Source organism: Hyla sarda, chromosome 4 (assembly GCF_029499605.1).
Source record: "Hyla sarda isolate aHylSar1 chromosome 4, aHylSar1.hap1, whole genome shotgun sequence".
In the NCBI taxonomy this organism is placed as follows: domain Eukaryota; kingdom Metazoa; phylum Chordata; class Amphibia; order Anura; family Hylidae; genus Hyla; species Hyla sarda.
This window is the reverse complement of record NC_079192.1, coordinates 20,116,861-20,138,923: the sequence shown is the minus strand read 5'-3', so window position 1 is coordinate 20,138,923 and position 22,063 is coordinate 20,116,861. Positions and strand designations below refer to the sequence as shown.

Below are 22,063 nucleotides of genomic sequence, written 5' to 3'. Positions count from 1 at the left end.
CTTTAGCTCAGCGCTAGGGATCAAAGGTGTAATCTCGTTATACCTCTGGAAACAGCAAAAAGTGCCTAATGGCAGCGGTGGGATTCGAACCCACGCCTCCAAAGAGACTGGAGCCTAAATCCAGCGCCTTAGACCGCTCGGCCACGCTACCACACACAACTGCTGCTTTTCAACCCTACCTGAGGACGCAGACCTAAGTAAGGGGCGAAATAATCATAGCCACCCCATCTGGGAACCGTACCCCGGTTTTCTGGAGATCTGGAGGAAGAATTAAAAGTTTTAGTGTGGCAGGTGAAGGTACTTAATGGTTCCATGGTGTAATGGTTAGCACTCTGGACTCTGAATCCAGTGATCCGAGTTCAAATCTTGGTGGGACCTTTCTTTACTTTCCTCTCATTACTCAGTACTGTATTAAAATTATTTAACCTTCTTCCAGATGTGAGCTTTTCAAATCCATAAATGCTGCTTCCATACCTTTGTGTTCTGTCGCCCCAAGGTGCAATTAGTTGAGAACTTGGATGAAAACTCATGCCTCAAAGAAACCCAGAGCACTCACATCCCCCCGGGAGCCATAATGCCAGAAATATGGGTTATCCAGGATTAGAAAATAAAGTTAAATTGCCTCTTTCTTCCAGAAATAGTGCCAGCTCTGGCTAGTATAGAGTGGATTTCCTGATTGGTTAACCTCTGTGAATATCCCTGGCTTTTGCAGCTCGGTGCAGATTATGGTGTACGCTGCTCTGTGCCTATGTTTCAGATCTAGGGAAGGATTAAGGCAAGACAGCAAGGGTCAGTTTTGTAGTTCTTCCTGTTCACCCTATTCATCACAGAGTACATCTGATCCCTGGGGATCCCTCCTCAAGGATTGTATTCCAGATTGTCCGCGCAACATCTTAGCAGGTGGTAATACAGCGCACATACTGAGAGAGGGACGAGAGGTTCTCCTGCATTGAAAGGGGAAGCGCTGATTAGTTAGCTGGCGCCAGGTACCTGCCTCAACCAATCGATATTCTGGGCATGTAACGTGAGCTGAAAGAGCAAGTAAAAGCAAAAGCTACTCAATGGCAACGGTGGGATTCGAACCCACGCCCCCGAAGAGACTGGAGCCTTAATCCAGCGCCTTAGACCGCTCGGCCACGCTACCACATGGTGTTGCAGCTTTCCGACCCTACCTGGGGACACAGACCTAAGTAAAGGGCAAAACAAGCATAGCTTCCCCTTCGGGAATTCGGAGCCTGGTCACCTGCATGACAGGCAGGAATACTCACAACTATACTAACGAGGAACAACCTATGCCTGCTGCTCCATGGTAATGTCCTTAAAGGGTCAGCGTTTAATAGTTCTGAAGGGAGAATTAATCGCTTTAGCTCAGCGCTAGGGATCAAAGGTGTAATCTCGTTATACCTCTGGAAACAGCAAAAAGTGCCTAATGGCAGCGGTGGGATTCGAACCCACGCCTGCAAAGAGACTGGAGCCTAAATCCAGCGCCTTAGACCGCTCGGCCACGCTACCACACACAACTGCTGCTTTTCAACCCTACCTGAGGACGCAGACCTAAGTAAGGGGCGAAATCATCATAGCCACCCCATCTGGGAACCGTACCCCGGTTTTCTGGAGATCTGGAGGAAGAATTAAAAGTTTTAGTGTGGCAGGTGAAGGTACTTAATGGTTCCATGGTGTAATGGTTAGCACTCTGGACTCTGAATCCAGTGATCCGAGTTCAAATCTTGGTGGGACCTTTCTTTACTTTCCTCTCATTACTCAGTACTGTATTAAAATTATTTAACCTTCTTCCAGATGTGAGCTTTTCAAATCCATAAATGCTGCTTCCATACCTTTGTGTTCTGTCGCCCCAAGGTGCAATTAGTTGAGAACTTGGATGAAAACTCATGCCTCAAAGAAACCCAGAGCACTCACATCCCCCCGGGAGCCATAATGCCAGAAATATGGGTTATCCAGGATTAGAAAATAAAGTTAAATTGCCTCTTTCTTCCAGAAACAGTGCCAGCTCTGGCTAGTATAGAGTGGATTTCCTGATTGGTTAACCTCTGTGAATATCCCTGGCTTTTGCAGCTCGGTGCAGATTATGGTGTACGCTGCTCTGTGCCTATGTTTCAGATCTAGGGAAGGATTAAGGCAAGACAGCAAGGGTCAGTTTTGTAGTTCTTCCTGTTCACCCTATTCATCACAGAGTACATCTGATCCCTGGGGATCCCTCCTCAAGGATTGTATTCCAGATTGTCCGCGCAACATCTTAGCAGGTGGTAATACAGCGCCCATACTGAGAGAGGGACGAGAGGTTCTCCTGCATTGAAAGGGGAAGTGCTGATTAGTTAGCTGGCGCCAGGTACCTGCCTCAACCAATCGATATTCTGGGCATGTAACGTGAGCTGAAAGAGCAAGTAAAAGCAAAAGCTACTCAATGGCAACGGTGGGATTCGAACCCACGCCCCCGAAGAGACTGGAGCCTTAATCCAGCGCCTTAGACTGCTCGGCCACGCTACCACATGGTGTTGCAGCTTTCCGACCCTACCTGGGGACACAGACCTAAGTAAAGGGCAAAACAAGCATAGCTTCCCCTTCGGGAATTCGGAGCCTGGTCACCTGCATGACAGGCAGGAATACTCACAACTATACTAACGAGGAACAACCTATGCCTGCTGCTCCATGGTAATGTCCTTAAAGGGTCAGCGTTTAATAGTTCTGGAGGGAGAATTAATCGCTTTAGCTCAGCGCTAGGGATCAAAGGTGTAATCTCGTTATCCCTCTGGAAACAGCAAAAAGTGCCTAATGGCAGCAGTGGAATTCGAACCCACGCCTCCAAAGAGACTGGAGCCTAAATCCAGCGCCTTAGACTGCTCGGCCACGCTACCACACACAACTGCTGCTTTTCAACCCTACCTGAGGACGCAGACCTAAGTAAGGGGCAAAATAATCATAGCCACCCCATCTGGGAACCGTACCCCGGTTTTCTGGAGATCTGGAGGAAGAATTAAAAGTTTTAGTGTGGCAGGTGAAGGTACTTAATGGTTCCATGGTGTAATGGTTAGCACTCTGGACTCTGAATCCAGTGATCCGAGTTCAAAGCTCGGTGGGACCTTTCTTTACTTTCCTCTCAGTACTGTATTAAAATTATTTAACCTTCTTCCAGATGTGAGCTTTTCAAATCCATAAATGCTGCTTCCATACCTTTGTGTTCTGTCGCCCCAAGGTGCAATTCGTTGAGAACTTGGATGAAAACTCATGCCTCAAAGAAACCCAGAGCACTCACATCCCCCCGGGAGCCATAATGCCAGAAATATGGGTTATCCAGGATTAGAAAATAAAGTTAAATTGCCTCTTTCTTCCAGAAACAGTGCCAGCTCTGGCTAGTATAGAGTGGATTTCCTGATTGGTTAACCTCTGTGAATATCCCTGGCTTTTGCAGCTCGGTGCAGATTATGGTGTACGCTGCTCTGTGCCTATGTTTCAGATCTAGGGAAGGATTAAGGCAAGACAGCAAGGGTCAGTTTTGTAGTTCTTCCTGTTCACCCTATTCATCACAGAGTACATCTGATCCCTGGGGATCCCTCCTCAAGGATTGTATTCCAGATTGTCCGCGCAACATCTTAGCAGGTGGTAATACAGCGCCCATACTGAGAGAGGGACGAGAGGTTCTCCTGCATTGAAAGGGGAAGCGCTGATTAGTTAGCTGGCGCCAGGTACCTGCCTCAACCAATCGATATTCTGGGCATGTAACGTGAGCTGAAAGAGCAAGTAAAAGCAAAAGCTACTCAATGGCAACGGTGGGATTCGAACCCACGCCCCCGAAGAGACTGGAGCCTTAATCCAGCGCCTTAGACCGCTCGGCCACGCTACCACACACAACTGCTGCTTTTCAACCCTACCTGAGGACGCAGACCTAAGTAAGGGGCGAAATAATCATAGCCACCCCATCTGGGAACCGTACCCCGGTTTTCTGGAGATCTGGAGGAAGAATTAAAAGTTTTAGTGTGGCAGGTGAAGGTACTTAATGGTTCCATGGTGTAATGGTTAGCACTCTGGACTCTGAATCCAGTGATCCGAGTTCAAATCTCGGTGGGACCTTTCTTTACTTTCCTCTCATTACTCAGTACTGTATTAAAATTATTTAACCTTCTTCCAGATGTGAGCTTTTCAAATCCATAAATGCTGCTTCCATACCTTTGTGTTCTGTCGCCCCAAGGTGCAATTAGTTGAGAACTTGGATGAAAACTCATGCCTCAAAGAAACCCAGAGCACTCACATCCCCCCGGGAGCCATAATGCCAGAAATATGGGTTATCCAGGATTAGAAAATAAAGTTAAATTGCCTCTTTCTTCCAGAAACAGTGCCAGCTCTGGCTAGTATAGAGTGGATTTCCTGATTGGTTAACCTCTGTGAATATCCCTGGCTTTTGCAGCTCGGTGCAGATTATGGTGTACGCTGCTCTGTGCCTATGTTTCAGATCTAGGGAAGGATTAAGGCAAGACAGCAAGGGTCAGTTTTGTAGTTCTTCCTGTTCACCCTATTCATCACAGAGTACATCTGATCCCTGGGGATCCCTCCTCAAGGATTGTATTCCAGATTGTCCGCGCAACATCTTAGCAGGTGGTAATACAGCGCCCATACTGAGAGAGGGACGAGAGGTTCTCCTGCATTGAAAGGGGAAGCGCTGATTAGTTAGCTGGCGCCAGGTACCTGCCTCAACCAATCGATATTCTGGGCATGTAACGTGAGCTGAAAGAGCAAGTAAAAGCAAAAGCTACTCAATGGCAACGGTGGGATTCGAACCCACGCCCCCGAAGAGACTGGAGCCTTAATCCAGCGCCTTAGACCGCTCGGCCACGCTACCACACACAACTGCTGCTTTTCAACCCTACCTGAGGACGCAGACCTAAGTAAGGGGCGAAATAATCATAGCCACCCCATCTGGGAACCGTACCCCGGTTTTCTGGAGATCTGGAGGAAGAATTAAAAGTTTTAGTGTGGCAGGTGAAGGTACTTAATGGTTCCATGGTGTAATGGTTAGCACTCTGGACTCTGAATCCAGTGATCCGAGTTCAAATCTCGGTGGGACCTTTCTTTACTTTCCTCTCATTACTCAGTACTGTATTAAAATTATTTAACCTTCTTCCAGATGTGAGCTTTTCAAATCCATAAATGCTGCTTCCATACCTTTGTGTTCTGTCGCCCCAAGGTGCAATTAGTTGAGAACTTGGATGAAAACTCATGCCTCAAAGAAACCCAGAGCACTCACATCCCCCCGGGAGCCATAATGCCAGAAATATGGGTTATCCAGGATTAGAAAATAAAGTTAAATTGCCTCTTTCTTCCAGAAACAGTGCCAGCTCTGGCTAGTATAGAGTGGATTTCCTGATTGGTTAACCTCTGTGAATATCCCTGGCTTTTGCAGCTCGGTGCAGATTATGGTGTACGCTGCTCTGTGCCTATGTTTCAGATCTAGGGAAGGATTAAGGCAAGACAGCAAGGGTCAGTTTTGTAGTTCTTCCTGTTCACCCTATTCATCACAGAGTACATCTGATCCCTGGGGATCCCTCCTCAAGGATTGTATTCCAGATTGTCCGCGCAACATCTTAGCAGGTGGTAATACAGCGCCCATACTGAGAGAGGGACGAGAGGTTCTCCTGCATTGAAAGGGGAAGTGCTGATTAGTTAGCTGGCGCCAGGTACCTGCCTCAACCAATCGATATTCTGGGCATGTAACGTGAGCTGAAAGAGCAAGTAAAAGCAAAAGCTACTCAATGGCAACGGTGGGATTCGAACCCACGCCCCCGAAGAGACTGGAGCCTTAATCCAGCGCCTTAGACTGCTCGGCCACGCTACCACATGGTGTTGCAGCTTTCCGACCCTACCTGGGGACACAGACCTAAGTAAAGGGCAAAACAAGCATAGCTTCCCCTTCGGGAATTCGGAGCCTGGTCACCTGCATGACAGGCAGGAATACTCACAACTATACTAACGAGGAACAACCTATGCCTGCTGCTCCATGGTAATGTCCTTAAAGGGTCAGCGTTTAATAGTTCTGGAGGGAGAATTAATCGCTTTAGCTCAGCGCTAGGGATCAAAGGTGTAATCTCGTTATCCCTCTGGAAACAGCAAAAAGTGCCTAATGGCAGCAGTGGGATTCGAACCCACGCCTCCAAAGAGACTGGAGCCTAAATCCAGCGCCTTAGACTGCTCGGCCACGCTACCACACACAACTGATGCTTTTCAACCCTACCTGAGGACGCAGACCTAAGTAAGGGGCGAAATAATCATAGCCACCCCATCTGGGAACCGTACCCCGGTTTTCTGGAGATCTGGAGGAAGAATTAAAAGTTTTAGTGTGGCAGGTGAAGGTACTTAATGGTTCCATGGTGTAATGGTTAGCACTCTGGACTCTGAATCCAGTGATCCGAGTTCAAATCTCGGTGGGACCTTTCTTTACTTTCCTCTCATTACTCAGTACTGTATTAAAATTATTTAACCTTCTTCCAGATGTGAGCTTTTCAAATCCATAAATGCTGCTTCCATACCTTTGTGTTCTGTCGCCCCAAGGTGCAATTAGTTGAGAACTTGGATGAAAACTCATGCCTCAAAGAAACCCAGAGCACTCACATCCCCCCGGGAGCCATAATGCCAGAAATATGGGTTATCCAGGATTAGAAAATAAAGTTAAATTGCCTCTTTCTTCCAGAAACAGTGCCAGCTCTGGCTAGTATAGAGTGGATTTCCTGATTGGTTAACCTCTGTGAATATCCCTGGCTTTTGCAGCTCGGTGCAGATTATGGTGTACGCTGCTCTGTGCCTATGTTTCAGATCTAGGGAAGGATTAAGGCAAGACAGCAAGGGTCAGTTTTGTAGTTCTTCCTGTTCACCCTATTCATCACAGAGTACATCTGATCCCTGGGGATCCCTCCTCAAGGATTGTATTCCAGATTGTCCGCGCAACATCTTAGCAGGTGGTAATACAGCGCACATACTGAGAGAGGGACGAGAGGTTCTCCTGCATTGAAAGGGGAAGCGCTGATTAGTTAGCTGGCGCCAGGTACCTGCCTCAACCAATCGATATTCTGGGCATGTAACGTGAGCTGAAAGAGCAAGTAAAAGCAAAAGCTACTCAATGGCAACGGTGGGATTCGAACCCACGCCCCCGAAGAGACTGGAGCCTTAATCCAGCGCCTTAGACCGCTCGGCCACGCTACCACATGGTGTTGCAGCTTTCCGACCCTACCTGGGGACACAGACCTAAGTAAAGGGCAAAACAAGCATAGCTTCCCCTTCGGGAATTCGGAGCCTGGTCACCTGCATGACAGGCAGGAATACTCACAACTATACTAACGAGGAACAACCTATGCCTGCTGCTCCATGGTAATGTCCTTAAAGGGTCAGCGTTTAATAGTTCTGAAGGGAGAATTAATCGCTTTAGCTCAGCGCTAGGGATCAAAGGTGTAATCTCGTTATACCTCTGGAAACAGCAAAAAGTGCCTAATGGCAGCGGTGGGATTCGAACCCACGCCTCCAAAGAGACTGGAGCCTAAATCCAGCGCCTTAGACCGCTCGGCCACGCTACCACACACAACTGCTGCTTTTCAACCCTACCTGAGGACGCAGACCTAAGTAAGGGGCGAAATAATCATAGCCACCCCATCTGGGAACCGTACCCCGGTTTTCTGGAGATCTGGAGGAAGAATTAAAAGTTTTAGTGTGGCAGGTGAAAGTACTTAATGGTTCCATGGTGTAATGGTTAGCACTCTGGACTCTGAATCCAGTGATCCAAGTTCAAATCTCGGTGGGACCTTTCTTTACTTTCCTCTCATTACTCAGTACTGTATTAAAATTATTTAACCTTCTTCCAGATGTGAGCTTTTCAAATCCATAAATGCTGCTTCCATACCTTTGTGTTCTGTCGCCCCAAGGTGCAATTAGTTGAGAACTTGGATGAAAACTCATGCCTCAAAGAAACCCAGAGCACTCACATCCCCCCGGGAGCCATAATGCCAGAAATATGGGTTATCCAGGATTAGAAAATAAAGTTAAATTGCCTCTTTCTTCCAGAAACAGTGCCAGCTCTGGCTAGTATAGAGTGGATTTCCTGATTGGTTAACCTCTGTGAATATCCCTGGCTTTTGCAGCTCGGTGCAGATTATGGTGTACGCTGCTCTGTGCCTATGTTTCAGATCTAGGGAAGGATTAAGGCAAGACAGCAAGGGTCAGTTTTGTAGTTCTTCCTGTTCACCCTATTCATCACAGAGTACATCTGATCCCTGGGGATCCCTCCTCAAGGATTGTATTCCAGATTGTCCGCGCAACATCTTAGCAGGTGGTAATACAGCGCCCATACTGAGAGAGGGACGAGAGGTTCTCCTGCATTGAAAGGGGAAGTGCTGATTAGTTAGCTGGCGCCAGGTACCTGCCTCAACCAATCGATATTCTGGGCATGTAACGTGAGCTGAAAGAGCAAGTAAAAGCAAAAGCTACTCAATGGCAACGGTGGGATTCGAACCCACGCCCCCGAAGAGACTGGAGCCTTAATCCAGCGCCTTAGACTGCTCGGCCACGCTACCACATGGTGTTGCAGCTTTCCGACCCTACCTGGGGACACAGACCTAAGTAAAGGGCAAAACAAGCATAGCTTCCCCTTCGGGAATTCGGAGCCTGGTCACCTGCATGACAGGCAGGAATACTCACAACTATACTAACGAGGAACAACCTATGCCTGCTGCTCCATGGTAATGTCCTTAAAGGGTCAGCGTTTAATAGTTCTGGAGGGAGAATTAATCGCTTTAGCTCAGCGCTAGGGATCAAAGGTGTAATCTCGTTATCCCTCTGGAAACAGCAAAAAGTGCCTAATGGCAGCAGTGGGATTCGAACCCACGCCTCCAAAGAAACTGGAGCCTAAATCCAGCGCCTTAGACTGCTCGGCCACGCTACCACACACAACTGATGCTTTTCAACCCTACCTGAGGACGCAGACCTAAGTAAGGGGCGAAATAATCATAGCCACCCCATCTGGGAACCGTACCCCGGTTTTCTGGAGATCTGGAGGAAGAATTAAAAGTTTTAGTGTGGCAGGTGAAGGTACTTAATGGTTCCATGGTGTAATGGTTAGCACTCTGGACTCTGAATCCAGTGATCCGAGTTCAAATCTCGGTGGGACCTTTCTTTACTTTCCTCTCATTACTCAGTACTGTATTAAAATTATTTAACCTTCTTCCAGATGTGAGCTTTTCAAATCCATAAATGCTGCTTCCATACCTTTGTGTTCTGTCGCCCCAAGGTGCAATTAGTTGAGAACTTGGATGAAAACTCATGCCTCAAAGAAACCCAGAGCACTCACATCCCCCCGGGAGCCATAATGCCAGAAATATGGGTTATCCAGGATTAGAAAATAAAGTTAAATTGCCTCTTTCTTCCAGAAACAGTGCCAGCTCTGGCTAGTATAGAGTGGATTTCCTGATTGGTTAACCTCTGTGAATATCCCTGGCTTTTGCAGCTCGGTGCAGATTATGGTGTACGCTGCTCTGTGCCTATGTTTCAGATCTAGGGAAGGATTAAGGCAAGACAGCAAGGGTCAGTTTTGTAGTTCTTCCTGTTCACCCTATTCATCACAGAGTACATCTGATCCCTGGGGATCCCTCCTCAAGGATTGTATTCCAGATTGTCCGCGCAACATCTTAGCAGGTGGTAATACAGCGCACATACTGAGAGAGGGACGAGAGGTTCTCCTGCATTGAAAGGGGAAGCGCTGATTAGTTAGCTGGCGCCAGGTACCTGCCTCAACCAATCGATATTCTGGGCATGTAACGTGAGCTGAAAGAGCAAGTAAAAGCAAAAGCTACTCAATGGCAACGGTGGGATTCGAACCCACGCCCCCGAAGAGACTGGAGCCTTAATCCAGCGCCTTAGACCGCTCGGCCACGCTACCACATGGTGTTGCAGCTTTCCGACCCTACCTGGGGACACAGACCTAAGTAAAGGGCAAAACAAGCATAGCTTCCCCTTCGGGAATTCGGAGCCTGGTCACCTGCATGACAGGCAGGAATACTCACAACTATACTAACGAGGAACAACCTATGCCTGCTGCTCCATGGTAATGTCCTTAAAGGGTCAGCGTTTAATAGTTCTGAAGGGAGAATTAATCGCTTTAGCTCAGCGCTAGGGATCAAAGGTGTAATCTCGTTATACCTCTGGAAACAGCAAAAAGTGCCTAATGGCAGCGGTGGGATTCGAACCCACGCCTCCAAAGAGACTGGAGCCTAAATCCAGCGCCTTAGACCGCTCGGCCACGCTACCACACACAACTGCTGCTTTTCAACCCTACCTGAGGACGCAGACCTAAGTAAGGGGCGAAATAATCATAGCCACCCCATCTGGGAACCGTACCCCGGTTTTCTGGAGATCTGGAGGAAGAATTAAAAGTTTTAGTGTGGCAGGTGAAGGTACTTAATGGTTCCATGGTGTAATGGTTAGCACTCTGGACTCTGAATCCAGTGATCCAAGTTCAAATCTCGGTGGGACCTTTCTTTACTTTCCTCTCATTACTCAGTACTGTATTAAAATTATTTAACCTTCTTCCAGATGTGAGCTTTTCAAATCCATAAATGCTGCTTCCATACCTTTGTGTTCTGTCGCCCCAAGGTGCAATTAGTTGAGAACTTGGATGAAAACTCATGCCTCAAAGAAACCCAGAGCACTCACATCCCCCCGGGAGCCATAATGCCAGAAATATGGGTTATCCAGGATTAGAAAATAAAGTTAAATTGCCTCTTTCTTCCAGAAACAGTGCCAGCTCTGGCTAGTATAGAGTGGATTTCCTGATTGGTTAACCTCTGTGAATATCCCTGGCTTTTGCAGCTCGGTGCAGATTATGGTGTACGCTGCTCTGTGCCTATGTTTCAGATCTAGGGAAGGATTAAGGCAAGACAGCAAGGGTCAGTTTTGTAGTTCTTCCTGTTCACCCTATTCATCACAGAGTACATCTGATCCCTGGGGATCCCTCCTCAAGGATTGTATTCCAGATTGTCCGCGCAACATCTTAGCAGGTGGTAATACAGCGCCCATACTGAGAGAGGGACGAGAGGTTCTCCTGCATTGAAAGGGGAAGCGCTGATTAGTTAGCTGGCGCCAGGTACCTGCCTCAACCAATCGATATTCTGGGCATGTAACGTGAGCTGAAAGAGCAAGTAAAAGCAAAAGCTACTCAATGGCAACGGTGGGATTCGAACCCACGCCCCCGAAGAGACTGGAGCCTTAATCCAGCGCCTTAGACCGCTCGGCCACGCTACCACACACAACTGCTGCTTTTCAACCCTACCTGAGGACGCAGACCTAAGTAAGGGGCGAAATAATCATAGCCACCCCATCTGGGAACCGTACCCCGGTTTTCTGGAGATCTGGAGGAAGAATTAAAAGTTTTAGTGTGGCAGGTGAAGGTACTTAATGGTTCCATGGTGTAATGGTTAGCACTCTGGACTCTGAATCCAGTGATCCGAGTTCAAATCTCGGTGGGACCTTTCTTTACTTTCCTCTCATTACTCAGTACTGTATTAAAATTATTTAACCTTCTTCCAGATGTGAGCTTTTCAAATCCATAAATGCTGCTTCCATACCTTTGTGTTCTGTCGCCCCAAGGTGCAATTAGTTGAGAACTTGGATGAAAACTCATGCCTCAAAGAAACCCAGAGCACTCACATCCCCCCGGGAGCCATAATGCCAGAAATATGGGTTATCCAGGATTAGAAAATAAAGTTAAATTGCCTCTTTCTTCCAGAAACAGTGCCAGCTCTGGCTAGTATAGAGTGGATTTCCTGATTGGTTAACCTCTGTGAATATCCCTGGCTTTTGCAGCTCGGTGCAGATTATGGTGTACGCTGCTCTGTGCCTATGTTTCAGATCTAGGGAAGGATTAAGGCAAGACAGCAAGGGTCAGTTTTGTAGTTCTTCCTGTTCACCCTATTCATCACAGAGTACATCTGATCCCTGGGGATCCCTCCTCAAGGATTGTATTCCAGATTGTCCGCGCAACATCTTAGCAGGTGGTAATACAGCGCCCATACTGAGAGAGGGACGAGAGGTTCTCCTGCATTGAAAGGGGAAGCGCTGATTAGTTAGCTGGCGCCAGGTACCTGCCTCAACCAATCGATATTCTGGGCATGTAACGTGAGCTGAAAGAGCAAGTAAAAGCAAAAGCTACTCAATGGCAACGGTGGGATTCGAACCCACGCCCCCGAAGAGACTGGAGCCTTAATCCAGCGCCTTAGACCGCTCGGCCACGCTACCACATGGTGTTGCAGCTTTCCGACCCTACCTGGGGACACAGACCTAAGTAAAGGGCAAAACAAGCATAGCTTCCCCTTCGGGAATTCGGAGCCTGGTCACCTGCATGACAGGCAGGAATACTCACAACTATACTAACGAGGAACAACCTATGCCTGCTGCTCCATGGTAATGTCCTTAAAGGGTCAGCGTTTAATAGTTCTGAAGGGAGAATTAATCGCTTTAGCTCAGCGCTAGGGATCAAAGGTGTAATCTCGTTATACCTCTGGAAACAGCAAAAAGTGCCTAATGGCAGCGGTGGGATTCGAACCCACGCCTCCAAAGAGACTGGAGCCTAAATCCAGCGCCTTAGACCGCTCGGCCACGCTACCACACACAACTGCTGCTTTTCAACCCTACCTGAGGACGCAGACCTAAGTAAGGGGCGAAATAATCATAGCCACCCCATCTGGGAACCGTACCCCGGTTTTCTGGAGATCTGGAGGAAGAATTAAAAGTTTTAGTGTGGCAGGTGAAGGTACTTAATGGTTCCATGGTGTAATGGTTAGCACTCTGGACTCTGAATCCAGTGATCCAAGTTCAAATCTCGGTGGGACCTTTCTTTACTTTCCTCTCATTACTCAGTACTGTATTAAAATTATTTAACCTTCTTCCAGATGTGAGCTTTTCAAATCCATAAATGCTGCTTCCATACCTTTGTGTTCTGTCGCCCCAAGGTGCAATTAGTTGAGAACTTGGATGAAAACTCATGCCTCAAAGAAACCCAGAGCACTCACATCCCCCCGGGAGCCATAATGCCAGAAATATGGGTTATCCAGGATTAGAAAATAAAGTTAAATTGCCTCTTTCTTCCAGAAACAGTGCCAGCTCTGGCTAGTATAGAGTGGATTTCCTGATTGGTTAACCTCTGTGAATATCCCTGGCTTTTGCAGCTCGGTGCAGATTATGGTGTACGCTGCTCTGTGCCTATGTTTCAGATCTAGGGAAGGATTAAGGCAAGACAGCAAGGGTCAGTTTTGTAGTTCTTCCTGTTCGACCTATTCATCACAGAGTACATCTGATCCCTGGGGATCCCTCCTCAAGGATTGTATTCCAGATTGTCCGCGCAACATCTTAGCAGGTGGTAATACAGCGCCCATACTGAGAGAGGGACGAGAGGTTCTCCTGCATTGAAAGGGGAAGTGCTGATTAGTTAGCTGGCGCCAGGTACCTGCCTCAACCAATCGATATTCTGGGCATGTAACGTGAGCTGAAAGAGCAAGTAAAAGCAAAAGCTACTCAATGGCAACGGTGGGATTCGAACCCACGCCCCCGAAGAGACTGGAGCCTTAATCCAGCGCCTTAGACTGCTCGGCCACGCCACCACATGGTGTTGCAGCTTGCCGACCCTACCTGGGGACACAGACCTAAGTAAAGGGCAAAACAAGCATAGCTTCCCCTTCGGGAATTCGGAGCCTGGTCACCTGCATGACAGGCAGGAATACTCACAACTATACTAACGAGGAACAACCTATGCCTGCTGCTCCATGGTAATGTCCTTAAAGGGTCAGCGTTTAATAGTTCTGGAGGGAGAATTAATCGCTTTAGCTCAGCGCTAGGGATCAAAGGTGTAATCTCGTTATACCTCTGGAAACAGCAAAAAGTGCCTAATGGCAGCAGTGGGATTCGAACCCACGCCTCCAAAGAGACTGGAGCCTAAATCCAGCGCCTTAGACTGCTCGGCCACGCTACCACACACAACTGATGCTTTTCAACCCTACCTGAGGACGCAGACCTAAGTAAGGGGCGAAATAATCATAGCCACCCCATCTGGGAACCGTACCCCGGTTTCCTGGAGATCTGGAGGAAGAATTAAAAGTTTTAGTGTGGCAGGTGAAGGTACTTAATGGTTCCATGGTGTAATGGTTAGCACTCTGGACTCTGAATCCAGTGACCTCTGTGAATATCCCTGGCTTTTGCAGCTCGGTGCAGATTATGGTGTACGCTGCTCTGTGCCTATGTTTCAGATCTAGGGAAGGATTAAGGCAAGACAGCAAGGGTCAGTTTTGTAGTTCTTCCTGTACAGTACTGAGTAATGAGAGGAAAGTAAAGAAAGGTCCCACCGAGATTTGAACTCGGATCACTGGATTCAGAGTCCAGAGTGCTAACCATTACACCATGGAACCATTAAGTACCTTCACCTGCCACACTAAAACTTTTAATTCTTCCTCCAGATCTCCAGAAAACAGCAAGACAGCAAGGGTCAGTTTTGTAGTTCTTCCTGTTCACCCTATTCATCACAGAGTACATCTGATCCCTGGGGATCCCTCCTCAAGGATTGTATTCCAGATTGTCCGCGCAACATCTTAGCAGGTGGTAATACAGCGCCCATACTGAGAGAGGGACGAGAGGTTCTCCTGCATTGAAAGGGGAAGCGCTGATTAGTTAGCTGGCGCCAGGTACCTGCCTCAACCAATCCATATTCTGGGCATGTAACGTGAGCTGAAAGAGCAAGTAAAAGCAAAAGCTACTCAATGGCAACGGTGGGATTCGAACCCACGCCCCCGAAGAGACTGGAGCCTTAATCCAGCGCCTTAGACCGCTCGGCCACGCTACCACATGGTGTTGCAGCTTTCCGACCCTACCTGGGGACACAGACCTAAGTAAAGGGCAAAACAAGCATAGCTTCCCCTTCGGGAATTCGGAGCCTGGTCACCTGCATGACAGGCAGGAATACTCACAACTATACTAACGAGGAACAACCTATGCCTGCTGCTCCATGGTAATGTCCTTAAAGGGTCAGCGTTTAATAGTTCTGAAGGGAGAATTAATCGCTTTAGCTCAGCGCTAGGGATCAAAGGTGTAATCTCGTTATACCTCTGGAAACAGCAAAAAGTGCCTAATGGCAGCGGTGGGATTCGAACCCACGCCTCCAAAGAGACTGGAGCCTAAATCCAGCGCCTTAGACCGCTCGGCCACGCTACCACACACAACTGCTGCTTTTCAACCCTACCTGAGGACGCAGACCTAAATAAGGGGCGAAATAATCATAGCCACCCCATCTGGGAACCGTACCCCGGTTTTCTGGAGATCTGGAGGAAGAATTAAAAGTTTTAGTGTGGCAGGAGAAGGTACTTAATGGTTCCATGGTGTAATGGTTAGCACTCTGGACTCTGAATCCAGTGATCCGAGTTCAAATCTCGGTGGGACCTTTCTTTACTTTCCTCTCATTACTCAGTACTGTATTAAAATTATTTAACCTTCTTCCAGATGTGAGCTTTTCAAATCCATAAATGCTGCTTCCATACCTTTGTGTTCTGTCGCCCCAAGGTGCAATTAGTTGAGAACTTGGATGAAAACTCATGCCTCAAAGAAACCCAGAGCACTCACATCCCCCCGGGAGCCATAATGCCAGAAATATGGGTTATCCAGGATTAGAAAATAAAGTTAAATTGCCTCTTTCTTCCAGAAACAGTGCCAGCTCTGGATAGTATAGAGTGGATTTCCTGATTGGTTAACCTCTGTGAATATCCCTGGCTTTTGCAGCTCGGTGCAGATTATGGTGTACGCTGCTCTGTGCCTATGTTTCAGATCTAGGGAAGGATTAAGGCAAGACAGCAAGGGTCAGTTTTGTAGTTCTTCCTGTTCACCCTATTCATCACAGAGTACATCTGATCCCTGGGGATCCCTCCTCAAGGATTGTATTCCAGATTGTCCGCGCAACATCTTAGCAGGTGGTAATACAGCGCCCATACTGAGAGAGGGACGAGAGGTTCTCCTGCATTGAAAGGGGAAGTGCTGATTAGTTAGCTGGCGCCAGGTACCTGCCTCAACCAATCGATATTCTGGGCATGTAACGTGAGCTGAAAGAGCAAGTAAAAGCAAAAGCTACTCAATGGCAACGGTGGGATTCGAACCCACGCCCCCGAAGAGACTGGAGCCTTAATCCAGCGCCTTAGACTGCTCGGCCACGCTACCACATGGTGTTGCAGCTTTCCGACCCTACCTGGGGACACAGACCTAAGTAAAGGGCAAAACAAGCATAGCTTCCCCTTCGGGAATTCGGAGCCTGGTCACCTGCATGACAGGCAGGAATACTCACAACTATACTAACGAGGAACAACCTATGCCTGCTGCTCCATGGTAATGTCCTTAAAGGGTCAGCGTTTAATAGTTCTGGAGGGAGAATTAATCGCTTTAGCTCAGCGCTAGGGATCAAAGGTGTAATCTCGTTATCCCTCTGGAAACAGCAAAAAGTGCCTAATGGCAGCAGTGGGATTCGAACCCACGCCTCCAAAGAGACTGGAGCCTAAATCCAGCGCCTTAGACTGCTCGGCCACGCTACCACACACAACTGATGCTTTTCAACCCTACCTGAGGACGCAGACCTAAGTAAGGGGCGAAATAATCATAGCCACCCCATCTGGGAACCGTACCCCGGTTTTCTGGAGATCTGGAGGAAGAATTAAAAGTTTTAGTGTGGCAGGTGAAGGTACTTAATGGTTCCATGGTGTAATGGTTAGCACTCTGGACTCTGAATCCAGTGATCCGAGTTCAAATCTCGGTGGGACCTTTCTTTACTTTCCTCTCATTACTCAGTACTGTATTAAAATTATTTAACCTTCTTCCAGATGTGAGCTTTTCAAATCCATAAATGCTGCTTCCATACCTTTGTGTTCTGTCGCCCCAAGGTGCAATTAGTTGAGAACTTGGATGAAAACTCATGCCTCAAAGAAACCCAGAGCACTCACATCCCCCCGGGAGCCATAATGCCAGAAATATGGGTTATCCAGGATTAGAAAATAAAGTTAAATTGCCTCTTTCTTCCAGAAACAGTGCCAGCTCTGGCTAGTATAGAGTGGATTTCCTGATTGGTTAACCTCTGTGAATATCCCTGGCTTTTGCAGCTCGGTGCAGATTATGGTGTACGCTGCTCTGTGCCTATGTTTCAGATCTAGGGAAGGATTAAGGCAAGACAGCAAGGGTCAGTTTTGTAGTTCTTCCTGTTCACCCTATTCATCACAGAGTACATCTGATCCCTGGGGATCCCTCCTCAAGGATTGTATTCCAGATTGTCCGCGCAACATCTTAGCAGGTGGTAATACAGCGCACATACTGAGAGAGGGACGAGAGGTTCTCCTGCATTGAAAGGGGAAGCGCTGATTAGTTAGCTGGCGCCAGGTACCTGCCTCAACCAATCGATATTCTGGGCATGTAACGTGAGCTGAAAGAGCAAGTAAAAGCAAAAGCTACTCAATGGCAACGGTGGGATTCGAACCCACGCCCCCGAAGAGACTGGAGCCTTAATCCAGCGCCTTAGACCGCTCGGCCACGCTACCACATGGTGTTGCAGCTTTCCGACCCTACCTGGGGACACAGACCTAAGTAAAGGGCAAAACAAGCATAGCTTCCCCTTCGGGAATTCGGAGCCTGGTCACCTGCATGACAGGCAGGAATACTCACAACTATACTAACGAGGAACAACCTATGCCTGCTGCTCCATGGTAATGTCCTTAAAGGGTCAGCGTTTAATAGTTCTGAAGGGAGAATTAATCGCTTTAGCTCAGCGCTAGGGATCAAAGGTGTAATCTCGTTATACCTCTGGAAACAGCAAAAAGTGCCTAATGGCAGCGGTGGGATTCGAACCCACGCCTCCAAAGAGACTGGAGCCTAAATCCAGCGCCTTAGACCGCTCGGCCACGCTACCACACACAACTGCTGCTTTTCAACCCTACCTGAGGACGCAGACCTAAGTAAGGGGCGAAATAATCATAGCCACCCCATCTGGGAACCGTACCCCGGTTTTCTGGAGATCTGGAGGAAGAATTAAAAGTTTTAGTGTGGCAGGTGAAAGTACTTAATGGTTCCATGGTGTAATGGTTAGCACTCTGGACTCTGAATCCAGTGATCCAAGTTCAAATCTCGGTGGGACCTTTCTTTACTTTCCTCTCATTACTCAGTACTGTATTAAAATTATTTAACCTTCTTCCAGATGTGAGCTTTTCAAATCCATAAATGCTGCTTCCATACCTTTGTGTTCTGTCGCCCCAAGGTGCAATTAGTTGAGAACTTGGATGAAAACTCATGCCTCAAAGAAACCCAGAGCACTCACATCCCCCCGGGAGCCATAATGCCAGAAATATGGGTTATCCAGGATTAGAAAATAAAGTTAAATTGCCTCTTTCTTCCAGAAACAGTGCCAGCTCTGGCTAGTATAGAGTGGATTTCCTGATTGGTTAACCTCTGTGAATATCCCTGGCTTTTGCAGCTCGGTGCAGATTATGGTGTACGCTGCTCTGTGCCTATGTTTCAGATCTAGGGAAGGATTAAGGCAAGACAGCAAGGGTCAGTTTTGTAGTTCTTCCTGTTCACCCTATTCATCACAGAGTACATCTGATCCCTGGGGATCCCTCCTCAAGGATTGTATTCCAGATTGTCCGCGCAACATCTTAGCAGGTGGTAATACAGCGCCCATACTGAGAGAGGGACGAGAGGTTCTCCTGCATTGAAAGGGGAAGTGCTGATTAGTTAGCTGGCGCCAGGTACCTGCCTCAACCAATCGATATTCTGGGCATGTAACGTGAGCTGAAAGAGCAAGTAAAAGCAAAAGCTACTCAATGGCAACGGTGGGATTCGAACCCACGCCCCCGAAGAGACTGGAGCCTTAATCCAGCGCCTTAGACTGCTCGGCCACGCTACCACATGGTGTTGCAGCTTTCCGACCCTACCTGGGGACACAGACCTAAGTAAAGGGCAAAACAAGCATAGCTTCCCCTTCGGGAATTCGGAGCCTGGTCACCTGCATGACAGGCAGGAATACTCACAACTATACTAACGAGGAACAACCTATGCCTGCTGCTCCATGGTAATGTCCTTAAAGGGTCAGCGTTTAATAGTTCTGGAGGGAGAATTAATCGCTTTAGCTCAGCGCTAGGGATCAAAGGTGTAATCTCGTTATCCCTCTGGAAACAGCAAAAAGTGCCTAATGGCAGCAGTGGGATTCGAACCCACGCCTCCAAAGAGACTGGAGCCTAAATCCAGCGCCTTAGACTGCTCGGCCACGCTACCACACACAACTGATGCTTTTCAACCCTACCTGAGGACGCAGACCTAAGTAAGGGGCGAAATAATCATAGCCACCCCATCTGGGAACCGTACCCCGGTTTTCTGGAGATCTGGAGGAAGAATTAAAAGTTTTAGTGTGGCAGGTGAAGGTACTTAATGGTTCCATGGTGTAATGGTTAGCACTCTGGACTCTGAATCCAGTGATCCGAGTTCAAATCTCGGTGGGACCTTTCTTTACTTTCCTCTCATTACTCAGTACTGTATTAAAATTATTTAACCTTCTTCCAGATGTGAGCTTTTCAAATCCATAAATGCTGCTTCCATACCTTTGTGTTCTGTCGCCCCAAGGTGCAATTAGTTGAGAACTTGGATGAAAACTCATGCCTCAAAGAAACCCAGAGCACTCACATCCCCCCGGGAGCCATAATGCCAGAAATATGGGTTATCCAGGATTAGAAAATAAAGTTAAATTGCCTCTTTCTTCCAGAAACAGTGCCAGCTCTGGCTAGTATAGAGTGGATTTCCTGATTGGTTAACCTCTGTGAATATCCCTGGCTTTTGCAGCTCGGTGCAGATTATGGTGTACGCTGCTCTGTGCCTATGTTTCAGATCTAGGGAAGGATTAAGGCAAGACAGCAAGGGTCAGTTTTGTAGTTCTTCCTGTTCACCCTATTCATCACAGAGTACATCTGATCCCTGGGGATCCCTCCTCAAGGATTGTATTCCAGATTGTCCGCGCAACATCTTAGCAGGTGGTAATACAGCGCACATACTGAGAGAGGGACGAGAGGTTCTCCTGCATTGAAAGGGGAAGCGCTGATTAGTTAGCTGGCGCCAGGTACCTGCCTCAACCAATCGATATTCTGGGCATGTAACGTGAGCTGAAAGAGCAAGTAAAAGCAAAAGCTACTCAATGGCAACGGTGGGATTCGAACCCACGCCCCCGAAGAGACTGGAGCCTTAATCCAGCGCCTTAGACCGCTCGGCCACGCTACCACATGGTGTTGCAGCTTTCCGACCCTACCTGGGGACACAGACCTAAGTAAAGGGCAAAACAAGCATAGCTTCCCCTTCGGGAATTCGGAGCCTGGTCACCTGCATGACAGGCAGGAATACTCACAACTATACTAACGAGGAACAACCTATGCCTGCTGCTCCATGGTAATGTCCTTAAAGGGTCAGCGTTTAATAGTTCTGAAGGGAGAATTAATCGCTTTAGCTCAGCGCTAGGGATCAAAGGTGTAATCTCGTTATACCTCTGGAAACAGCAAAAAGTGCCTAATGGCAGCGGTGGGATTCGAACCCACGCCTCCAAAGAGACTGGAGCCTAAATCCAGCGCCTTAGACCGCTCGGCCACGCTACCACACACAACTGCTGCTTTTCAACCCTACCTGAGGACGCAGACCTAAGTAAGGGGCGAAATAATCATAGCCACCCCATCTGGGAACCGTACCCCGGTTTTCTGGAGATCTGGAGGAAGAATTAAAAGTTTTAGTGTGGCAGGTGAAGGTACTTAATGGTTCCATGGTGTAATGGTTAGCACTCTGGACTCTGAATCCAGTGATCCGAGTTCAAATCTCGGTGGGACCTTTCTTTACTTTCCTCTCATTACTCAGTACTGTATTAAAATTATTTAACCTTCTTCCAGATGTGAGCTTTTCAAATCCATAAATGCTGCTTCCATACCTTTGTGTTCTGTCGCCCCAAGGTGCAATTAGTTGAGAACTTGGATGAAAACTCATGCCTCAAAGAAACCCAGAGCACTCACATCCCCCCGGGAGCCATAATGCCAGAAATATGGGTTATCCAGGATTAGAAAATAAAGTTAAATTGCCTCTTTCTTCCAGAAACAGTGCCAGCTCTGGCTAGTATAGAGTGGATTTCCTGATTGGTTAACCTCTGTGAATATCCCTGGCTTTTGCAGCTCGGTGCAGATTATGGTGTACGCTGCTCTGTGCCTATGTTTCAGATCTAGGGAAGGATTAAGGCAAGACAGCAAGGGTCAGTTTTGTAGTTCTTCCTGTTCACCCTATTCATCACAGAGTACATCTGATCCCTGGGGATCCCTCCTCAAGGATTGTATTCCAGATTGTCCGCGCAACATCTTAGCAGGTGGTAATACAGCGCACATACTGAGAGAGGGACGAGAGGTTCTCCTGCATTGAAAGGGGAAGCGCTGATTAGTTAGCTGGCGCCAGGTACCTGCCTCAACCAATCGATATTCTGGGCATGTAACGTGAGCTGAAAGAGCAAGTAAAAGCAAAAGCTACTCAATGGCAACGGTGGGATTCGAACCCACGCCCCCGAAGAGACTGGAGCCTTAATCCAGCGCCTTAGACCGCTCGGCCACGCTACCACATGGTGTTGCAGCTTTCCGACCCTACCTGGGGACACAGACCTAAGTAAAGGGCAAAACAAGCATAGCTTCCCCTTCGGGAATTCGGAGCCTGGTCACCTGCATGACAGGCAGGAATACTCACAACTATACTAACGAGGAACAACCTATGCCTGCTGCTCCATGGTAATGTCCTTAAAGGGTCAGCGTTTAATAGTTCTGAAGGGAGAATTAATCGCTTTAGCTCAGCGCTAGGGATCAAAGGTGTAATCTCGTTATACCTCTGGAAACAGCAAAAAGTGCCTAATGGCAGCGGTGGGATTCGAACCCACGCCTCCAAAGAGACTGGAGCCTAAATCCAGCGCCTTAGACCGCTCGGCCACGCTACCACACACAACTGCTGC

The 22,063-nt window shown here is 47.9% G+C and overlaps 49 non-coding genes across 49 annotated transcripts; 16 read left to right on the top strand and 33 right to left on the bottom strand.

Annotated features, from left to right (window-relative positions):
• Window positions 1–69: 69 nt before the first annotated feature.
• Window positions 70–151, bottom strand: TRNAL-UAG (transfer RNA leucine (anticodon UAG)). The gene has a single exon. It is a non-coding gene; the product is annotated as a tRNA-Leu (tRNA).
• Window positions 152–306: 155 nt separating this feature from the next.
• TRNAQ-CUG (transfer RNA glutamine (anticodon CUG)) lies at window positions 307–378 on the top strand. Its single transcript has one exon. It is a non-coding gene; the product is annotated as a tRNA-Gln (tRNA).
• Window positions 379–1,062: 684 nt separating this feature from the next.
• Window positions 1,063–1,144, bottom strand: TRNAL-AAG (transfer RNA leucine (anticodon AAG)). The gene has a single exon. It is a non-coding gene; the product is annotated as a tRNA-Leu (tRNA).
• Window positions 1,145–1,430: 286 nt separating this feature from the next.
• On the bottom strand, window positions 1,431–1,512 carry TRNAL-UAG (transfer RNA leucine (anticodon UAG)). The gene has a single exon. It is a non-coding gene; the product is annotated as a tRNA-Leu (tRNA).
• Window positions 1,513–1,667: 155 nt separating this feature from the next.
• On the top strand, window positions 1,668–1,739 carry TRNAQ-CUG (transfer RNA glutamine (anticodon CUG)). Its single transcript has one exon. It is a non-coding gene; the product is annotated as a tRNA-Gln (tRNA).
• A 684-nt stretch (window positions 1,740–2,423) lies between these two features.
• Window positions 2,424–2,505, bottom strand: TRNAL-AAG (transfer RNA leucine (anticodon AAG)). The gene has a single exon. It is a non-coding gene; the product is annotated as a tRNA-Leu (tRNA).
• A 286-nt stretch (window positions 2,506–2,791) lies between these two features.
• TRNAL-UAG (transfer RNA leucine (anticodon UAG)) lies at window positions 2,792–2,873 on the bottom strand. Its single transcript has one exon. It is a non-coding gene; the product is annotated as a tRNA-Leu (tRNA).
• Window positions 2,874–3,028: 155 nt separating this feature from the next.
• Window positions 3,029–3,100, top strand: TRNAQ-CUG (transfer RNA glutamine (anticodon CUG)). Its single transcript has one exon. It is a non-coding gene; the product is annotated as a tRNA-Gln (tRNA).
• A 677-nt stretch (window positions 3,101–3,777) lies between these two features.
• Window positions 3,778–3,859, bottom strand: TRNAL-AAG (transfer RNA leucine (anticodon AAG)). Its single transcript has one exon. It is a non-coding gene; the product is annotated as a tRNA-Leu (tRNA).
• Window positions 3,860–4,014: 155 nt separating this feature from the next.
• Window positions 4,015–4,086, top strand: TRNAQ-CUG (transfer RNA glutamine (anticodon CUG)). The gene has a single exon. It is a non-coding gene; the product is annotated as a tRNA-Gln (tRNA).
• A 684-nt stretch (window positions 4,087–4,770) lies between these two features.
• On the bottom strand, window positions 4,771–4,852 carry TRNAL-AAG (transfer RNA leucine (anticodon AAG)). Its single transcript has one exon. It is a non-coding gene; the product is annotated as a tRNA-Leu (tRNA).
• A 155-nt stretch (window positions 4,853–5,007) lies between these two features.
• TRNAQ-CUG (transfer RNA glutamine (anticodon CUG)) lies at window positions 5,008–5,079 on the top strand. Its single transcript has one exon. It is a non-coding gene; the product is annotated as a tRNA-Gln (tRNA).
• A 684-nt stretch (window positions 5,080–5,763) lies between these two features.
• TRNAL-AAG (transfer RNA leucine (anticodon AAG)) lies at window positions 5,764–5,845 on the bottom strand. Its single transcript has one exon. It is a non-coding gene; the product is annotated as a tRNA-Leu (tRNA).
• Window positions 5,846–6,131: 286 nt separating this feature from the next.
• On the bottom strand, window positions 6,132–6,213 carry TRNAL-UAG (transfer RNA leucine (anticodon UAG)). Its single transcript has one exon. It is a non-coding gene; the product is annotated as a tRNA-Leu (tRNA).
• Window positions 6,214–6,368: 155 nt separating this feature from the next.
• Window positions 6,369–6,440, top strand: TRNAQ-CUG (transfer RNA glutamine (anticodon CUG)). Its single transcript has one exon. It is a non-coding gene; the product is annotated as a tRNA-Gln (tRNA).
• A 684-nt stretch (window positions 6,441–7,124) lies between these two features.
• TRNAL-AAG (transfer RNA leucine (anticodon AAG)) lies at window positions 7,125–7,206 on the bottom strand. The gene has a single exon. It is a non-coding gene; the product is annotated as a tRNA-Leu (tRNA).
• A 286-nt stretch (window positions 7,207–7,492) lies between these two features.
• Window positions 7,493–7,574, bottom strand: TRNAL-UAG (transfer RNA leucine (anticodon UAG)). The gene has a single exon. It is a non-coding gene; the product is annotated as a tRNA-Leu (tRNA).
• Window positions 7,575–7,729: 155 nt separating this feature from the next.
• On the top strand, window positions 7,730–7,801 carry TRNAQ-CUG (transfer RNA glutamine (anticodon CUG)). Its single transcript has one exon. It is a non-coding gene; the product is annotated as a tRNA-Gln (tRNA).
• Window positions 7,802–8,485: 684 nt separating this feature from the next.
• Window positions 8,486–8,567, bottom strand: TRNAL-AAG (transfer RNA leucine (anticodon AAG)). The gene has a single exon. It is a non-coding gene; the product is annotated as a tRNA-Leu (tRNA).
• A 286-nt stretch (window positions 8,568–8,853) lies between these two features.
• Window positions 8,854–8,935, bottom strand: TRNAL-UAG (transfer RNA leucine (anticodon UAG)). The gene has a single exon. It is a non-coding gene; the product is annotated as a tRNA-Leu (tRNA).
• A 155-nt stretch (window positions 8,936–9,090) lies between these two features.
• Window positions 9,091–9,162, top strand: TRNAQ-CUG (transfer RNA glutamine (anticodon CUG)). Its single transcript has one exon. It is a non-coding gene; the product is annotated as a tRNA-Gln (tRNA).
• Window positions 9,163–9,846: 684 nt separating this feature from the next.
• On the bottom strand, window positions 9,847–9,928 carry TRNAL-AAG (transfer RNA leucine (anticodon AAG)). The gene has a single exon. It is a non-coding gene; the product is annotated as a tRNA-Leu (tRNA).
• A 286-nt stretch (window positions 9,929–10,214) lies between these two features.
• TRNAL-UAG (transfer RNA leucine (anticodon UAG)) lies at window positions 10,215–10,296 on the bottom strand. The gene has a single exon. It is a non-coding gene; the product is annotated as a tRNA-Leu (tRNA).
• Window positions 10,297–10,451: 155 nt separating this feature from the next.
• On the top strand, window positions 10,452–10,523 carry TRNAQ-CUG (transfer RNA glutamine (anticodon CUG)). Its single transcript has one exon. It is a non-coding gene; the product is annotated as a tRNA-Gln (tRNA).
• Window positions 10,524–11,207: 684 nt separating this feature from the next.
• TRNAL-AAG (transfer RNA leucine (anticodon AAG)) lies at window positions 11,208–11,289 on the bottom strand. The gene has a single exon. It is a non-coding gene; the product is annotated as a tRNA-Leu (tRNA).
• A 155-nt stretch (window positions 11,290–11,444) lies between these two features.
• Window positions 11,445–11,516, top strand: TRNAQ-CUG (transfer RNA glutamine (anticodon CUG)). The gene has a single exon. It is a non-coding gene; the product is annotated as a tRNA-Gln (tRNA).
• Window positions 11,517–12,200: 684 nt separating this feature from the next.
• On the bottom strand, window positions 12,201–12,282 carry TRNAL-AAG (transfer RNA leucine (anticodon AAG)). The gene has a single exon. It is a non-coding gene; the product is annotated as a tRNA-Leu (tRNA).
• A 286-nt stretch (window positions 12,283–12,568) lies between these two features.
• TRNAL-UAG (transfer RNA leucine (anticodon UAG)) lies at window positions 12,569–12,650 on the bottom strand. The gene has a single exon. It is a non-coding gene; the product is annotated as a tRNA-Leu (tRNA).
• A 155-nt stretch (window positions 12,651–12,805) lies between these two features.
• On the top strand, window positions 12,806–12,877 carry TRNAQ-CUG (transfer RNA glutamine (anticodon CUG)). The gene has a single exon. It is a non-coding gene; the product is annotated as a tRNA-Gln (tRNA).
• Window positions 12,878–13,561: 684 nt separating this feature from the next.
• Window positions 13,562–13,643, bottom strand: TRNAL-AAG (transfer RNA leucine (anticodon AAG)). The gene has a single exon. It is a non-coding gene; the product is annotated as a tRNA-Leu (tRNA).
• A 286-nt stretch (window positions 13,644–13,929) lies between these two features.
• Window positions 13,930–14,011, bottom strand: TRNAL-UAG (transfer RNA leucine (anticodon UAG)). The gene has a single exon. It is a non-coding gene; the product is annotated as a tRNA-Leu (tRNA).
• A 361-nt stretch (window positions 14,012–14,372) lies between these two features.
• Window positions 14,373–14,444, bottom strand: TRNAQ-CUG (transfer RNA glutamine (anticodon CUG)). The gene has a single exon. It is a non-coding gene; the product is annotated as a tRNA-Gln (tRNA).
• A 349-nt stretch (window positions 14,445–14,793) lies between these two features.
• On the bottom strand, window positions 14,794–14,875 carry TRNAL-AAG (transfer RNA leucine (anticodon AAG)). The gene has a single exon. It is a non-coding gene; the product is annotated as a tRNA-Leu (tRNA).
• A 286-nt stretch (window positions 14,876–15,161) lies between these two features.
• On the bottom strand, window positions 15,162–15,243 carry TRNAL-UAG (transfer RNA leucine (anticodon UAG)). Its single transcript has one exon. It is a non-coding gene; the product is annotated as a tRNA-Leu (tRNA).
• A 155-nt stretch (window positions 15,244–15,398) lies between these two features.
• Window positions 15,399–15,470, top strand: TRNAQ-CUG (transfer RNA glutamine (anticodon CUG)). Its single transcript has one exon. It is a non-coding gene; the product is annotated as a tRNA-Gln (tRNA).
• Window positions 15,471–16,154: 684 nt separating this feature from the next.
• On the bottom strand, window positions 16,155–16,236 carry TRNAL-AAG (transfer RNA leucine (anticodon AAG)). Its single transcript has one exon. It is a non-coding gene; the product is annotated as a tRNA-Leu (tRNA).
• Window positions 16,237–16,522: 286 nt separating this feature from the next.
• TRNAL-UAG (transfer RNA leucine (anticodon UAG)) lies at window positions 16,523–16,604 on the bottom strand. Its single transcript has one exon. It is a non-coding gene; the product is annotated as a tRNA-Leu (tRNA).
• A 155-nt stretch (window positions 16,605–16,759) lies between these two features.
• TRNAQ-CUG (transfer RNA glutamine (anticodon CUG)) lies at window positions 16,760–16,831 on the top strand. The gene has a single exon. It is a non-coding gene; the product is annotated as a tRNA-Gln (tRNA).
• A 684-nt stretch (window positions 16,832–17,515) lies between these two features.
• On the bottom strand, window positions 17,516–17,597 carry TRNAL-AAG (transfer RNA leucine (anticodon AAG)). Its single transcript has one exon. It is a non-coding gene; the product is annotated as a tRNA-Leu (tRNA).
• A 286-nt stretch (window positions 17,598–17,883) lies between these two features.
• TRNAL-UAG (transfer RNA leucine (anticodon UAG)) lies at window positions 17,884–17,965 on the bottom strand. The gene has a single exon. It is a non-coding gene; the product is annotated as a tRNA-Leu (tRNA).
• Window positions 17,966–18,120: 155 nt separating this feature from the next.
• Window positions 18,121–18,192, top strand: TRNAQ-CUG (transfer RNA glutamine (anticodon CUG)). Its single transcript has one exon. It is a non-coding gene; the product is annotated as a tRNA-Gln (tRNA).
• Window positions 18,193–18,876: 684 nt separating this feature from the next.
• Window positions 18,877–18,958, bottom strand: TRNAL-AAG (transfer RNA leucine (anticodon AAG)). The gene has a single exon. It is a non-coding gene; the product is annotated as a tRNA-Leu (tRNA).
• A 286-nt stretch (window positions 18,959–19,244) lies between these two features.
• TRNAL-UAG (transfer RNA leucine (anticodon UAG)) lies at window positions 19,245–19,326 on the bottom strand. The gene has a single exon. It is a non-coding gene; the product is annotated as a tRNA-Leu (tRNA).
• A 155-nt stretch (window positions 19,327–19,481) lies between these two features.
• On the top strand, window positions 19,482–19,553 carry TRNAQ-CUG (transfer RNA glutamine (anticodon CUG)). Its single transcript has one exon. It is a non-coding gene; the product is annotated as a tRNA-Gln (tRNA).
• Window positions 19,554–20,237: 684 nt separating this feature from the next.
• On the bottom strand, window positions 20,238–20,319 carry TRNAL-AAG (transfer RNA leucine (anticodon AAG)). Its single transcript has one exon. It is a non-coding gene; the product is annotated as a tRNA-Leu (tRNA).
• Window positions 20,320–20,605: 286 nt separating this feature from the next.
• On the bottom strand, window positions 20,606–20,687 carry TRNAL-UAG (transfer RNA leucine (anticodon UAG)). The gene has a single exon. It is a non-coding gene; the product is annotated as a tRNA-Leu (tRNA).
• Window positions 20,688–20,842: 155 nt separating this feature from the next.
• TRNAQ-CUG (transfer RNA glutamine (anticodon CUG)) lies at window positions 20,843–20,914 on the top strand. Its single transcript has one exon. It is a non-coding gene; the product is annotated as a tRNA-Gln (tRNA).
• A 684-nt stretch (window positions 20,915–21,598) lies between these two features.
• Window positions 21,599–21,680, bottom strand: TRNAL-AAG (transfer RNA leucine (anticodon AAG)). The gene has a single exon. It is a non-coding gene; the product is annotated as a tRNA-Leu (tRNA).
• Window positions 21,681–21,966: 286 nt separating this feature from the next.
• Window positions 21,967–22,048, bottom strand: TRNAL-UAG (transfer RNA leucine (anticodon UAG)). Its single transcript has one exon. It is a non-coding gene; the product is annotated as a tRNA-Leu (tRNA).
• Window positions 22,049–22,063: the final 15 nt, after the last annotated feature.